This window comes from Dasypus novemcinctus, chromosome 10 (genome assembly GCF_030445035.2).
Source record: "Dasypus novemcinctus isolate mDasNov1 chromosome 10, mDasNov1.1.hap2, whole genome shotgun sequence".
NCBI lineage: Eukaryota > Metazoa > Chordata > Mammalia > Cingulata > Dasypodidae > Dasypus > Dasypus novemcinctus.
The window spans coordinates 120,479,473-120,492,530 of NC_080682.1; the positions used below are offsets into that span (position 1 = coordinate 120,479,473).

Here is a 13,058-nt window from a genome sequence, read left to right on the forward strand (position 1 = left end):
ACAAATGGAATCATACCATACATAGTTCTTTGTGTCTGGTTTCTTTCACTTCGCATAATGTTTGAAAAAAGTTATTGTAATATTTTTAAAATTAGAGAAGTTATACGCTTACATAAAAATCATGTAAAAAATACATTCCTGGGAAGTGGACTTGGCCCAATGGATAGGGCATCCGCCTACCACCTGGGAGGTCCATGGTTCAAACCTCGGGCCTCCTTGACCTGCGTGGAGCTGGCCCATGCACAGTGCTGATGTGCGCAAGGAGTGCCCTGCCACACAGGGGTGTCCTCTGCGTAGGGGAGCCCCACGTGCAAGGAGTGAGCCCCATAAGGAGAGCCGCCCAGTGCGAAAGAAAGTGCAGCCTGCCCAGGAATGGTTCCGCCCACACGGAGAACTGACACAAGATGACGCAACAAAAAGAAACACAGATTCCCGGTGCTGCTGATAAGGATAGAAGCGGCCACAGAAGAACACACAGAGAATGGACACAGAAAGCAGACAACTGGATTGGGGGGGGAGAAATAAATTAAAAATCTTAAAAAAAAAAAATTCCCATATACCCCCTATTGGTGACACTTTGCATTGGTGTGGCATCCCCACCCCAGCTGATGAAATACCATTAAAATATTACTGTTAGCTATCGTCCATAGTTTATATTGTATATTTTCCCCGTATATTATTTTAACACCTTGTAACAGTGACATACATTTGTTAGAGTTCATGAAAGGACTATCAACCAGTCATCATCCACCAGAGGATTCACGTGTTATTCAGTCTGTTTCAGCCTCGAGCTTTCCTCCTAGTAACACACAGTACCCAAAACTTCCCCTTCAACCACATTCACGTGCATAATTCAGCACTGTTAATTAAACTCACACTAAGGTGCTACAATCACCTCTGTACATCTCCAAACATTTACAATCAACTCGAACAGAAATTCTGCACAAATTTGAAACCCAAAAGCTTGGAATAAAGTGTCTTAAACTATTTGCTTTCTGCCTGCTATATCCTTCCCTTAGAAAAGGAAGTAGAGCATATGTGGAGGAGACATTTGGAATATTTAAACTTTTTTCCCCCTACCAAATGCAAAATAGGAAATGTGTTGAGCCCTGAATACAGGAAAATATTCAGACAACTGATACTGGGCAAATTTTGTGCTAATGATGCCTTTTTCTGTGGCAACAAGTATGTCTGCTGATGACTGCAATTCTCAGGAATTCTCCCCAATCTTCCTACCTTGCCACCTCTATTGCATTTCCTCATGGATGTCCAATCATCGATATATTTTAAACAATACCCCTTCCTCAGGACTGGCTAACCTGCCTCAAGTCCACACCTGCTGCACCATTGCAGTATTTCCCTGTCTTCAATATATAATACATTCCTTTAATAATGTTGTATTAATATTTTTGATAAGTATAGACTGTTTTGTGAAACAAAAAAGAATTTAGGCAACTATGTTCGGGCGAAAAGAATTTCATAAAATTTTTTTACTAAAGGAACTGAATTTATAGTATACTATTATTGGTAGTAATACTTACACTCGGTGCCAGGCACTATGCTAATTTTTGATGAGCTGGAGATTAAGACCACATCAGTCCCTGTCTGTTTTCAGGGAGCATATGATCTAGTGGAAAGGTGGGATGTAGATAGGAAGCCTCATTACCACAAGGTTAAATATAGGTATTGGGTGTGTAGTCAGCTCAGGCTGGCACAGTGGGAGAAGGCTTTTGAAGGAAATAAGGCCACACAATTTTTTTTTATTTAAAATTTTTTTTTAAAATTACTTAGATTGCATAAATGTTACATTAAAAAAATATATGGGATTCTCAATGCCCCTCCCCACACCACCTACATTTTCCCACATTAATAATATCCTTCATTTGTGTGGTACATTCATTACAACTGATGAACACATTTTGGAGTACTGCCATAAGCATGGATTATTTTACATTGTAGTTTACACTTCCTCCCACACAATTCTGTAGGTTATGGCAGGATATATAATGGCCTGTATCTGTTGTTGCAATGTCATTCAAGACGATTTCCAAGTCCCGAAAATGCCCCCATATTACCTCATTACATTTTATGCATTTGTCTTTTAGATCCTGTAGGTAGTAAAAAGTGGATTTACAAACCAAAAATACAATAGTACTGGCATTTATATTTACCCATCTAGTTGCCCTCACCAGAGATCTTTATTTCTTTATGCATCTTTTTTAAAAATGATTTACTTATTTTACTTTATATTTATTTATTCTCCTCCTCCCCCAGATGGTTTTCTCGTCTGTCTGCTCATTGTTTTCTCGCCTTCTCCAGGAGGCACTGGGAACTGACCCCAGGTCTCCCACATGGGAGGTGAATGCCCAACGGCCTGAGTCACATCTGCTCCCCCTTCAATGCATCTTTGATCTACTGTCGATTTTTCTTTGCTTTTACCCTGCAGAACTCTATTTAACATCTTTTGTAGGGCTGGCCTATTGTTGAGGAAGTCCCTCAGCTTTTGTTTCTCTGGGAATGTCTTTTTTCCCCCTTCTTCTTCTTTCTTTTCTTTTAAATGTTATATTAAAAAAATATGAGGTCCCCATATAGCCCCCACTCCACCCACCACACCCGTCCCACATCAACAACCTCTTCCATCATTGCAGCACATCCACTGTACCTGGAGAATACATTCTGGAGCACCACTGCACCACATGGACTGTGGTCCACATTGTAGTCCACACTCTCCCCCAGTTCACCCAGTGGGCCACAGCAGGACACATAACATCCAGCATCCATCCCTGCAGCACCACCCAGAACAACTCCAAATCCTGAAAATGCCCCCACACCATATCTCTTCTTCCGTCTCCCTACCATGAGCAGCCACCGTGGCCATACCCTATTCCTCCAGCCTGTGGACCCTGGGATGGTTATGTCCAGTCCCCCTCTACATCAAGAGAGGGCTTAGATTCCACATGGATAATGGATGCAATTCTCCTGCTGGCTGTAGGCACTCTTGGCTCTCTGGTGTGGTGGCTGACCCTTTTCACCTCCCTGTCAGATGGCCAGGGTAAGTCCAACAAACCAGAGGATAGAAGCCACAAGTCTGCTGAGGCCCAGAGCCTGGCCGTCACATGGACAGTCCAGAGATTCAGGTCTCCTGAGTTTACACCAACCCAAATGCCAACCACAGGTCTGGTAAAAGTAACAGAAGAGGAGTGTGTAGAAGGTCATATCTGAGTCCAACTCCATCACACTCAGGAACACAAACTCCAAAGTAGGGCCAACTGACATGGCCCTGAACTCCAGAGCCATCTGCTATGACCATACAACCTGTGGGTCTCTACAGCCCTCAGGAGAACCAGCACCTGGGTTTCCATCTACCTTGGCTGTCTCTGGTACCTTGCTGAGGCGTGCATAACCATCACCCCTCTGATGAACTCCTGACTCTTTTGAAGACTCATAGCCATATAAACTCACTTGTCCTTTCCATTTCCCCCTTTTATCCAAAGTCAAAGGGCAGTTTTTTTTTGTTTTTATTTTTATTTTCTAAGATTTATTTATTTCTCTCCCCTTCCCCCACCCCACCCCGGTTGTCTGTTCTCTGTGTCTATTTGCTGCATCTTCTTTGACCGCTTCTGTTGTTGTCAGCGGCATGGGAATCTGTGTTTCTTTTTGTTGCGTCATCTTGTTGTGTCAGCTCTCCGTGTGTGCAGCACCATTCCTGGGCAGGCTGCACTCTCTTTTGCGCTGGGCGGCTCTCCTTACGGGGCATACTCCTTGCGCATGGGGCTCCCCTACCCGGGAGACACCCCTGTGTGGCAGGGCATTCTTTGCGCGTATAAGCACTGCGCATGGGCCAGCTGCACATGGGTCAAGGAGGCCCAGGGTTTGAACCGCAGACCTCCCATGTGGTAGACAGATGCCCTAACCACTGGGCCAAGTCCGCCGCCAAAGGCTGAGATATTCTGCCGGTCTGAGTTGACCCCTTTATTCAAGGTCTTTTTCTAGTTACATCATCAACTGGTACTTGGCAGTAATCCCTCAGTGCCAGGGAGGCTCATCCCTGGGAGTCATGTCCCACACTGGGGGGAAGGCAATGCATCTACAGGCTGAGTTTGGCTTAGAGACTGGCCACATTTGAGCAACATGGAGGCTCTCAGGAGGTAACTCTTAGGCACCCTGCAGCTCTTGGCCTAGTTCACATTTCAGGCACACAGGATCATAATTGGGGCCATTAGTATCAAGGGCTCATCGTTGGACCATCCATCTTTGTTGGTCTTTGCCATAGCACTTGGGGGACTGTTGCTGTTCCATTGGGGAATGTGATAGAGCTCCCCTGGTCAGGAACTCAGCACTCTCTCAGCTGTCATTTCCAACTGAAACCACTATGAAAATATCCAAACCTTTCTATGTACCCTGTATACATATCCTGGAGAACTCCCTCCCAACCATGTGCCCCCCACCAATAACACCCCATACAAGTGCTCCTCCACCGCCATAGTTGAACTTCTCTGTAGTCCAAAATTTCTTCAAAAAGGAAGCCCAATATATTGCCAGGTTCTTAATCCCTCCCATGTTTTTAAAAGATGTCCTTACTGTGCATGTGTCTTGACTTGGGCACCCACATTTGGCCCTAGAATTCCCATTTACATGGTTCAGAATGTTTCTCCTTTCTAGGAGACAGTTTCCTCAAAGTTCTCTAAATTGTTTATGCAGGATTTAGAATTCTTGGTTGTTTTTTTTTGCTTTCAGTGCATTAAATATGTCAGTATCCCACTGCCTTCTTGCCTCCATGGTTACTGACTAGAAACCGGCACTTAATCTTATTGAGGTGCTCTTACATGTGACATATTGCTTTCCTTGCCACTTTCAGATTTCTCTATCTTTGGCATTTGATAGTTTGATTATAATACACTGCAGTGCAGGTCTTTTTGGGTTTATCCCATTTGGAGTTTGCTGAGCATTTTGAATATGTGTATTTATGTCTTTTGTTAAATTTGGGAAGTTTTCAGCCATTATTTCTTTGAATATTCTATCTGACCCATCTTTCTTCTCCTTCTGGGGCTCCTACAATGCATATTGGTATAGTGGTACCTTGATACTCATCATTAACTGGTTCCAGGAGGTGCAACAAGTACCAAAAACTGATACCAAGCAAATTTTTCCTGTAAGGAATAATGTAAATGGTTGCATATATTACTTTACATGATAAATAAACCTAAAAATTAATACTTAGATAAAATAAAATAAAAACCCTCACTTTACCTGTATTAAAAAGAGTCTATGCTCTGATGGGATAGTGGGAGAAGAGTGGTGAGGAGAGAGGTTACATGGAAGGAGAGTCCCCCTTCAATAGAACATTGTACTCTTGGCACTGTGTTCTTTCTCTTTTCTGCCTTTTTTCAACTTGCCCCACAGGTTGACACACTCTTTGTCACCTTTACTAAAAACTTATCCAATGAGGACTGCTTCTTTCAGAATTCCTTGAAACTGTGAAATTGTTTGGTCATTCAATAAATTCACATTTCTGTTTGTCAGAGCTTTGTACAGATGGTACTTCTCCACAAGGTTTTGAACTTCTGCCCATTTTGCACACATTTCTTTTATCAAGGAACTGGGGACATCCTCCCTTATCTCCTCCTCACCTGAAGAAATCTCTTCAGCCACCTCTTGTTGCTGCTCCTTCTGTAGGTCCTGCAGCTCCTCAGTGCTGAGCTCTTCACAATGTTCCTCCACTAACTCAACATCAGCAGCACTGACCTCCAGACCCATGGATAGGCCCAAAGATACAATGTCCTGCACAACTGGACCCTCTGTACCTGAAGGTTTGAGGTCATCTTCAAACCCTTCAAAGTCTGAGTCACAGCTTCTGGCCACAAATTCTTACTTGCTGGATTCTTGCTGGTCCTCTTTTAAAAACTATCAAACCAGCTGTGGCTGGCTGTAAAAACTTCAACACTCTCATCATTCAGTTTTGGTTTGTTTTTCAAGATTGGCATGTGACACTTTAGCTTTTTCACATATCATGGCTTTCAATACACTGTTGCCTGCTAACTGCTTCTTATTTACCCAAATTAATAACAGCTTTTCAACTTCCTTAAGTGTTTGGGAATGCTGCTTTGTTACTACTTTAACTCCTTTTGCAATATCAGCCTTTTTTTTTTAAGATTTATTTTTATTCATTTCTCTTCCCTTCCCCCGCCTTGTCTGCTCTCTATGTCCATTTACTGTGTGTTCTTCTGCGTCTGCCTGCATTATCTGGCAGAACCGGGAAACTGCGTCTTTTTGTTGCGTCATCTTGCTGTGTCAGCTCTCAGTGTGTGGCGCCATTCCTGGGCAGGCTGCGCTTTTTTCACATGGGGTGGCTGTCTTTGTGGGGCGCACTCCTTTCACGGGGACACCCCTACGTGGGGGTGCCCCTGCGTGGCACGGCACTCCTTGTGCACGGCAGCAATGAGCGTGGGCCAGCTTACCACATGGGTCAGAAGGCCCTGGAGATCAAACCCTGGACCCTCCATATGGTAGATGGACACTCCATCAGTTGAGCCATGTCCACTTCCCTTTTTTATTGCTTCTTTACTCTTAATGATGGTGGAGACCGTTTTTCTAGGCATACCACATTCCTTGGCAAGATCAATAATGCGAATACCGCTCTCATATTTACTTTTTTTTTTCCTCAATGGTGGTGCGAAGTAATTTCTTTTTCTGCTCAGTGCTATATTTTCTTAGGACTCATGATGAGAAAAAATGCAAAAATACACAATGACCACAGAAGCTAAGACCACAGTAGGATGTGCACAGGGCAAGAGCTACTGTGTGACCAATGTGTGGCTCCTTTTTCAGCTGGAAAGGGTAGCGAGTCATGAGCCAAGTGACTCTGACAAGTTCTAGCTTGTGCATCAAGTACCAAACAAATGATGAGTACTGGGACAAAATTTTTGCAAATTTGAAGCTTTTCAAAGCAGCTGAGTATGAAGGTAAGACTGTAGTTTCTGCTCCTCAGGCTGGATGATTTCAATTGTCTTACCTTCAAGTTAAGTGATTCTTTTTTTTGCTAACTCCAATATGCTGTTGAACCCTGCTAAGGAATTTTAAATTTCTGTTACTGTGGTCTTCAGCTCTGTTTGGTTCCTGTTTATAATGTATCTTTACTGATACTCTCTTTATGTTAGTCTACTCATTTCCTGATTTCTATTAGTTGTTTGACCACGTAGTCCTTTAGGTCTTTCAGCATATTTAGGACCATTTTTGAAAAGTGTTTGTCTGGTATGTCCCAGTTCTGGTTCTGCCCACTGATGTTTTCTAATGCCTAGTCCTCTCCTTGGTCTGGCCCATTGCTTCCTATTTCTTTGTATGTTCTGTAATCTTTTGTCTTGACATTTTGCTACTATAATGTATTATTGTTGGAATTTAGAGTCAGACATATCTATTCCTTAGCTTGTATTCAGTAAGAATTATGAAACAGCTGTCCTTGAATGCCAGGAGCCAACAACAACAACAAAAAAAAAAAAAAAAAAAGGAAAAAGAGAAAACACCTTTCCCAGACTTTCAGATTGACCCATGCTACTGTTCTCTTTCAGAGCTTGTCTACACAGTGAGTTTAGAGAATAGTTCCAGGCCAAAGTGTAGGAGCAGCCCTGTCCTTTCTGTGCATGTGTCTTGTGTTGGGCATCCACATTTGGCCCTAGGAATTCTGTTTACAAGGTTCAGAGTTTCCTCCTTCCTAAGCAACAGTTTCCTCAAAGTCCTGGGTCCTGCACTGAATATCCTACAGCCAGCAATCCCTTGCCCCAGGTGGCCTCTTGACGGCTCTTCCACATCATTCTACAGGGGAGCCCTGTGAACTGCCTTGTATGGTAGGGCAAGTTATGGGATGCCAAGTCCCTCAGGCGCCTACCAGAGAGACTGGACCAGACATACATGCTCCCAGTATGTGCACAAGGGTCACTCTTCTACCACTAAACTGGGACCAGGGCTCTGCACAGGGAGTGTGGGCCAGCCCTGTGCCAACTGATGAAGCTTTGGGAAGGGGCTGGCCATGATGACATGAGAACCTACTGCATTTAAGTAGCCTTTTTCTTGATTTGGCCCTCACTCTGTTACTGCAGCCCTTTTACTGTTTTCTGGAGCTTTGGGAAAGATATTTCTGTCAGTTCTTGCTTTTGTTCAAAGCTTCTGTCAGGGGGATGGAGCCCTGAAGTTTCTCACTCTGCCACCTTGATCCGGGCAGGGCTTTGAAATAAACTTATTTTAGAATAGTTCTAGATTTATACAAAAGAAGCAAAGGTAGCAAAAGAAGTTACAGCATACTGTTCACCCAGTTTCCCCTATTGTAAATATCTTACATTACTATGATGCATTTGTTACAAGTAAGGAACCAACACTGGTACTTTATTATTAACTAATGTCCACACTTTATTCAGTTTATTCAGGTTGCACTAGTTTTTCTCTAGTGTCATTTTACTGTTCCAAGATGCCACCTAGGACACCACATTACATCTAGTGTCATATCTCCTTACCCTCCCCTGGTCTGTGTTCTATGTCCTTTTGACATTATCTCATCAGTCTCTTAATACTTCTTTACTTTCTGACCTAAAAAGGTGTTCCAGGTTGCTCTTTTCTTTCCCCTGCCCCAGCATGGAATCAGCCATTTCTCCAGGGAGTTTGGTTCCTTTTAATGAAGAATGGTATTAAGAAAGCATGGTATGGGAACTAGATATGCTCATTGCTATTGATGTGTCACTGCTTCAGCCACTCTCTGCTCTCTGTAGATTGAGGTATGGATCTCACTTTCTTTCTCACACGTTTACATCTATATCTATTTCTATAGCTATCTCTCTATATTGAAAATGATGAGCACAATGAAACCACCAATTCAAACCCAAAAATATTATCCCTTTCCACGTCTGTAATCCTTTGACAGTGGGAAACCGGACTCCTATTACCCTCATTGTACTATTGGATAAACTTTTATGTAATCTCTGATCACTTCGGCTGTCCCCTTGAGCCCTTGCCACTCTGCTAGGCTCTGGCACCTTGTACCAGGCTGGTGCCACCCAACCCCCCATGGCTGCTTGGATGTCCTCATTCCCCGTAGACTGTGATGTCCTGTGTTGCTGCCTCTCCTCCCATCTCTTGCACAGACAATTACCTTACTTGACTCCATCTAGTGGACTAAATTATCAAAGAAAAAAAGAAGAAGGAAAAAAGAAGAGTGAAGGAGGAAGGTTATGGAAGAAAGGAAGAGGACTTTATTGTTAAGGACCATTCATAGGCCAGAAAACAAAGCCTAGACATTTTAGAAAATTCCAAAAGCTATCAGAAAACCTGAAGATAAAATATCACCTTCAAGGGCTAAAAAAAAAAACAAAACAAAAAAAACAAAAAACCTCTAAGTAGAATTTTGTTGTAAGCAAAATTTTTAAGAATATAGGCAAAATAAAAGAATTTTAGAAAGAAAGGTTATTCAAATAAAACAAAGAGAAACCGTTTATCATTAATAAGGTAAATACTTTCAACAGTGAGAGAATGCATAGCTCCAAGCTTCCATAAAATATATAAGCTGGTCATATTCTAGGAATTAAAGGAACCTCTGAAAGATGTACTGGGATAAAGGAAAATAATCTTAGAAGGGTACAGATGTGAGAAAGAAAGTGAGCAAAGAAATTTTATAACATTTTTGGCACATTGAAGCAAACATTGATTTTACTAATGTCTAATTTGTGAGGCTAAAAAAATTCATAGTAATTTATATAGTTAATACTTAACATTAATAGTTAAAGCATGCCGAGTTCCCTGTTTTTTCAAGAGGTGGGTAAAGGTTTTGAGTAATGTTTGATTTTTCCAAGTTAATCAGGAAAAGAAAAAAATTGGATATGTAATATATCATTATAGAGGTATACTCCAGGCCAAATTCCTGTATTAAAATCTCAGCCCAGGCTAAGTCACTGAGTGACCTTGTGCAAATTACTTAACCTTTTCAAAAATATTTTTTATTGGAGAAGTTGTGAACTTACAAAACAATCGTGTAATGTGCAGAATTCCCATACATCACCCTTCCACCAACACCTTCCATTGTTCTGGAATATTTGTTATAGATGATGAAAGAACATCATTAGCCTGTTACCACTAAGTATGGTTCACAGCTTACATTTGGTATATATTTTTTCCATATACACCTTCCTATTATTAACACCAGGTATTTGTATTGCACATTTGTTATACTTCATGAAAGACCACTCATATTTGTACTGTTAACCACAGTCCATCTTAACCTTTTTTTTTTTGGTTTTTCTGTCAGGGCAAAATAAATAATATTGGTATCTAGTTCATAGTGTACTATGTAAGTTTACTTAAAGATATTTAAACTACCGAAACTATAATAAGTGCTAAGACACATTAACCACAATTAGAGCTTTCAAAACAAGAGAGAAAATATGGATGGGAGAGGGGGAGGGGAGGGAAACCCTAATCCTAAGAAATCAAGAAAGGGTAAAGAAGAAATATAGAAACATGGGTCAAATAGCACAAACTGAGAGGACAAAAATAAGTCCAAATTTAGCAATAATGTAAACAAACTGAGTTCTTTAGGTAAAAGAAAGCTAGAAAACAGAAGAAAGATAGAAGATAAAAGTCTAGCGACAACTAAGGGATTGAACTAAAACGTGGGGCAGACGCAGAAAGCTAGAGCTGTCGGAGGAAACGGACGGGACCCTTCTCGGCTCCCAGGTCCGGCGCACCCCACGCCCCTCCTGGGCCTCTCCCAGGCCTCGTGCACCTCGCGAACCTCCTCGACCTCTTCCCTCTGCAGCAGGAGGGCGAAAGCTCAGGCTCCAGCGCTCCACCCCTACTCGGCATTTTCACAGGCGGGCACCGCGCCGCGGTGACGTCATCCGTGGGGGGGCGCGAAGACGTCATCCGTGGGGGCTCGATGACGTCATCCGTGAGGGCGCTGCGACGTCATCCGCGGGGCGCGATGACGTTGACTGGGGGGCGGGCCTCCCGCGCTCTCTCTTGGGCGCTCGCCTCTCCTCAGGCTGCGATTGGTGAGGGATGCGCGCGCAGGCGCGCCGGTATAAAAAGCAGGGTTTATGCCACAAGGGCGCCTCCGCGCCAGCGGGCGGGCTTCGTCGCGGCGGTTTCCTCCCCGTCGTTGGCTGCACCGTGAAGCCGGCTTCCGGCGCTGCCGCTGCCGCTGCCGCCGCCGCCCTTCGAGGACCACTACGGCATCTTACCTGCAGCCGCCCGTACCGCCTTAGGGCACAGTCTTTAATGAGTAAAGATAGACCTTTCTGTGGTGCTCTTGGTCACACACTTATGGCGGTTTTGAAGGGCCGTGGAGAGTACTGTCAGGCACAGCATGCCTTTTATGAAGACGAATTAACTAAAAATTGTTTACTCCTCCACCAAGGAGCCCCCGTAAGAACCGTTAACCTGGAGGCCGAAGTGTTGAATTGAAATCATCAGAGCATTTTACAAGAGTTCTGACCTGATGGGGGTAAACTTAAGTGCACTTCCTGTCTACTGTCTCAGGGTCACTGGATTGAGGAGGTCCTGCTTCCTGTTAGGAGTTCATTTCCCACTACTCTCAACTTCATATTCAAAGCACTGGGCATTTCAACTGAAGTATAGGAGCAGACTAAAGTTTCTTTATCATGTCTGTATGCAAACATTTAAAGTATTTAATAATCCTATTGAGTGTTTTTCAACGAAATTAACATGGCTCCAATGAACCGACCAGCTCCTGTGGAAATCACATATAGGAATATGAGATTTCTTATTGCTCACAATCCAACCAGTGCGACTTTAAACAGATTTATAGAGGAGCTCAAGAAATATGGAGTTATCACAATAGTAAGAGTATGTGCAGCAACTTACGACACTGCTCTTGTGGAGAAAGAAGGCCTTCCAGGTTCTGGACTGGCCTTTTGAGGATGGTTCACCACGATCCAAACAGATTGTTGATGACTAGTTAAGTCGTGTAAACATTAAATTTCGTGAAGAGCCTGGTTGTTGTATCGCTGTTCACTGTGTTGCAGGTCTTGGGAGAACTCCAGTGCTTGTTGCCTTAGCATTAATTGAAGGTGGAATGAAAAATGAAGATGCAGTAGTATTTATAAGACATAAGTGGCAGGGAGCTTTCAATAGCAAGCAACTTTTGTATTTGGAAAAATATTCTAAAATGCGGCTGCGCTTCAAAGACTGTAGTGATCATAGAAACAACTGTTGCATTCAGTGAAACTTGGGTGCCTGATGCTATTGCCGTGGAAGTGGAACTTGGGACAGGACTTAATTTATCATACATGTTTGCCAAAATGTAGGCTTAGCGAGTGATAAGTCTAATGAAGCCTCCATAGGAACATTGAAAAGCCACAAGCTTCACAGAATTGCAGCCTCTATGTTTGGGTTTAGGTTGCTTCCAACCCATTTGGACACTTGGTGAGGGATTCTTGCTGTTTGATATTTAAAATTGTGTATCATTTGTATCAATTGACCTTACCTGAAATTATGCAGTATTGAGTTATAAATATTCTTCACATATATTTCCATGCCAGAAACTTAACCAATACATAAGAAATTTAGAGAGATTGGGTAGTAAAATACCAAGAACAATACTTGTGTACTTTTAATATCAAACAATTAAAATCCTAGGAACTATGAACAATACTCTAGACCTTATATGGTTTATTCAGTCATTTCAAATACTGCAAGTAGGGTCTGAATGGTTACTTCTCTGCTTCATATGTTTACCATTCCTATATTCATATTAGTATACATCAGTTTTATGTAACAATTGATTTTTTTTAGGATTCTTACCAAGTTGTATGTGTTTAATGTCTTTATTTGAATCTCATTTTGTGATGTTTTGAAAAACCTCCATTTTGAAAACTCAAATGGTTGAAAGTTCATGTAAAGTCCATGTTGTATAAAAGCACATGTGGGGAAACAGATTTGGCCCAATGGGTAGGGCATTCCCTACCACATGGGAGGTCCAAGGTTCAAACCCAGGGCCTCCTGACCGTATGATGAGCTGGCCCACACGCAGTGCTGATGTGTGCAAGGAGTGCTGTGCC

The 13,058-nt window shown here is 42.6% G+C and overlaps 1 pseudogene; it reads left to right on the forward strand.

Annotated features, from left to right (window-relative positions):
- Nucleotides 1-11,277: 11,277 nt before the first annotated feature.
- On the forward strand, nt 11,278-12,619 carry LOC101438813 (protein tyrosine phosphatase type IVA 1 pseudogene; annotated as a pseudogene).
- The last annotated feature ends 439 nt before the right edge of the window (nt 12,620-13,058 follow it).